Below are 4,344 nucleotides of genomic sequence, written 5' to 3' on the forward strand. Positions count from 1 at the left end.
TATAATAAAACATTGAGAATTTTTTGAAATTTTTTTTTGAATAAAAAAAACACTTTATTATTAAAATGATATGAAAATTGTAAATATTATTATATATTGCTTATATGTCATTATATTTTCGAGATCGATTCCTCTCTTAAGGTATCTTCATGCTAATATCAATCTCAGGATATTTTTTATTATTATTATTTAAAAAATTTTTTTAAATTAAAAATTTATATATATATTATATTTCAATTATCGCGCAGCTAAAGTGAATAGAAAACTACATTATTCTAGTTAATCAAAAAGCCGTCAAAATCTAAAAATTAAAACATAAAATTAAAATATAATGCATTATAACATTATAATGCGCATATTATCAATCTAAAAAAATCGTGATAATTGCATTTCATCTGCAAAAGTGTATAATTACATAAAATTTTTATTAACAAATATTATTGTAGGTTAATTATAGATTATTTATTATTAAATCTTATTTAATATGTGTTTAATATGAGTCATGTATATTTAATCATTATATTAGATCTCAATATTTTTTTGATAGATTTTTTGATAGTTTAATTCAAAAATAAAATAGCTTTGAAAGTGTAACAGTTTTTGCATGTATTATAGCAAGAGGTTTTTATGCAAATATGGTAAGATTTTATTTATTTTAATTTTTTATTTTTATTTTAACTCTTTATTTACATAGAGATGAAAATAGTTAAATCATTATAATCAATTCATTTATGTATATATTTCATATATATTCTTATATATTTCTTTTTTAAATATATCTACTTTTACATTGAATATTTGTGTAATTTATGTAATATATTTTAATTTTATGTTTAATTCAAAATTAACATTGAAAATATTTCTTATAATTTAGTTTTTTCGAAATTGATATGTTTGTCATATTCAATGTATTCTAATTTATAAAAATATGAATATCTTTCTTCTCAATTTTAATAAATCGAAATTATTAGTATGTCATTCGATTGCCAAAAATCGTTAGATACTGTTTTTTATAAAAAAATATATTATAAAAAAATATATTTTATAAAAAATAATATGAGCTAGCTATAAACATGATTATATTTTTTAGATAAAAATTTTAAAGTGATAGATAATATTTTCGTTTCAATTTTTAAATCTTATGAACTTATACATTTATAAATTTATGAAATATAAACATAGATTTTTATTTTATATTTTTTAAATAATTTTATTATTTATACTATGTTAGATTATGATATGTTAAATAGCGTAAAAAATTCTTTATCTTTTTTGAATTTGATATTTGAGAATATGTGATATAAAATTCTGTAAAATATGATGTTTATCCTTTTTCTTGTTTGTATCAATTAACAATTATTTTCTGCTGTTGATATAGAAGATTTCTTCTTCAGCAATATCTTTTCAAGATAGTGCTGCCATCGCAATGAAAAAACAAATTATTATTTAAGTTTATATTTTATTTTTAGTGAAATATATTACAAAATAAATTTCAATCTACGAATATTTCATTAAAAAATCTTTTATTTTAAAATTTGCTAATAATTTAACAAAATTAATAATTGAAAACAATCGAAAAATGATATATTCTGATATAAATGATATATAAAATCATAAATTTCGGTTATTTCATTAATCTTATAATTAATTAATCTTAAAATATTCAAATCTTATTTGAATAATTCTATTAGAATACAATATTTACAATTTAAGATACAATTGATTATCTTTTAAATTAATAATTTTTAATTTGTGCATTGTGGTTTAGAAAGATCGTGAAGTATATTATGAATTTTTTAGAAGATTATTTTTAGTTAATGATTTTTAGTATTAATTTATTTTAATGTAATTATATTGTCATTATATATATATATATATATATACACACACGTATATGTATATATTCTTTTATTTAATTTAAAGAGTACTATTAAACATTCCGCGGCGATAAAACTATATTAATTATTTTAAATTTTCTAATCTTATAGAAAAACTATGGAGAAAGATGTCACATATTTTTTAAATATTACACAATAGAAAAAAAAAACACAATAGAAAATAATACATATATAAAAATCAAATCGCATAATATATATAAATCTTGTACGATCAAAAAAACGATAATTATACTTCTTATCCACTAAAAGATTAATAAAATAATTTTAAAAACATTTTAGATAATTTAAATAATAAGATTTGATTGTAAATTTTTATCAAATATGTAAAAATTATCTTTATTAAAAATTTATAATTATAAAATTAAAAATTAAAAAATATAATTATAAACAAATTTTTAAAGAACCACATATATTATAATATTTCATCACTTTAAATAAAGGATAATGAAATAAGCGGAATAAAATTTTGTGTTTTTTTCCAGTTTACATGTTCATATATTTTGCTAGCATAAAAAATAAAACATGACACAATTGTTAGGAATTCGGTATGCGAAACAATTTCATGGATGAATTCGAGGAACTTGTTTGTTTCTTGCATCTGCATACAACTTTTCATCTTTTATTATGTAGATATACACGCGTATAAAAAGAAATACAATGAGAAGTATATAAGGTATATAAAATTCGTTCAGCAGTAATAAGGAAAACATGAAATAATTTTTCACTTGATCGATAAAAAATATTTTGAATGAATTTTTTCTTTAATCTTTTTTTGACAAAATATATATATTCCGATAAATATTTCTGATTTTTTATGAAACAATTATAATAAAAAAAAAAAAAAAATAAAATAATTAATCATCTCACAAAAGAACAAGTATTATTAAAAGAAATAATAACTGTTTAATTATATTCTATTTTTATTGGTTAATTACTATATAGATATTATATCACATATTATACTATGTATATAATACTATATAGTATTATATGTATAATATTCAAATTGATTTTTCAATTTTCAAATTTAATTTTATTCTCAGTTTAGCATTTTCGATTTCTAGAAAAAGAATAAAAATTAAAAAAATATAATTCTTTATAAATAGATTTCTTTTATATTTTAAAATTTTTTTATATTAATAAAAATTATAATCGATTAACTATTTTTCAATTTAATTTGAAAATTAAAAAATAATCATTATAATAAATAAGCTATCTATTAATAGAATAAAATAGTAAATACAGTAAGAAATTAATATATAATGATAGTTAGATAAGTTTAAATTTTTGAGTCTGTTCGACTCTTAAAATCTTACATGATTTGAGTTCAAATCGACGTAAGTCAGATTGGATTCTATCTATAATAAAAATTAAATTAATTGTACGAAAGGACCTTAATTTATAAATAATTTAAATAAAATTACTAAATAATATTGTATATTATTTTAGCATAATAGTGCATTAAATTTAGAATTTAATTATATTAATAAATTAATTAATAAATAATAATTTCTATTTTTAATTTAATTATTTTAATAATTATAGTTTTAATTAGTGTTGCGTTTTTAACATTGTTAGAACGAAAAATTTTAGGATATATTCAGGATCGTAAAGATCCAAATAAGATTTTATTATTAGGTTTATTTCAACCTTTTAGTGATGCACTAAAGTTATTATCTAAAGAGTGATATTTTTTTAATTATTCAAATTTGTATATTTATAGGCCAATAATAATATTTTTTTTATCATTAATGTTATGAATTTTATATCCATGAATTTATTCAATATATTATTTAAATTATAAAATTTTATTTATAATATTAGTTTTAGGAGTTTATCCTGTTTTATTTATTGGATGAATTTCTAATTGTAATTATTTAATTTTAGGATCTATACGATTAGTTGCTATAATAATTTCTTTTAAGATTAACTTATTTTTTATAGTTTTTAGATTAATAATGTTGATTGAAAGATATTCATTTTATGAATTTATTAATTATCAGAATAAAATTAAATTTTCAATTTTATTATATCCATTATATATTTTAATATTTATAAGAATATTAATTGAGTTAAATCGAACTCCATTTGATTTAATTGAAGGAGAATCAGAATTAGTTTCTGGGTTTAATGTTGAATATCTTAGAAGAATATTTGTTTTAATTTTTTTATTAGAGTACATAAATATTATATTTATAAGATTAGTATTGACTATAATATTTTATGGATTTAGATATTGGTCATTAATATTTATTTTAACATTTATTTTTTATATTTGTTTAATTATTTGAGTTCGTGGAATTTTANCCGGATTCGATTTGATAAGTTAATATATATATGTTGAACAGAAACATTATTATTAGTAATAATTTATTTATTATATCTATATTTAATTAAAGAATTAATAATAATAATAAATTATTAGATAGAATTATAAGATAAAATA

At 16.7% G+C, this 4,344-nt stretch overlaps 1 long non-coding RNA gene across 1 annotated transcript in view; it reads right to left on the minus strand.

Annotated features, from left to right (window-relative positions):
- LOC116186753 overlaps window positions 1–4,344 on the minus strand; it is a 21,136-nt gene that overhangs the window by 9,367 nt on the left and 7,425 nt on the right. Inside the window, exon 2 of the long non-coding RNA XR_004151760.1 lies at window positions 3,142–3,321. This is a non-coding gene — a long non-coding RNA (uncharacterized LOC116186753). The remainder of the gene's footprint in view (window positions 1–3,141; window positions 3,322–4,344) is intronic.

The sequence above is a fragment of the Apis dorsata genome, unplaced genomic scaffold (genome assembly GCF_000469605.1).
Source record: "Apis dorsata unplaced genomic scaffold, Apis dorsata 1.3 scaffold_52, whole genome shotgun sequence".
NCBI lineage: Eukaryota > Metazoa > Arthropoda > Insecta > Hymenoptera > Apidae > Apis > Apis dorsata.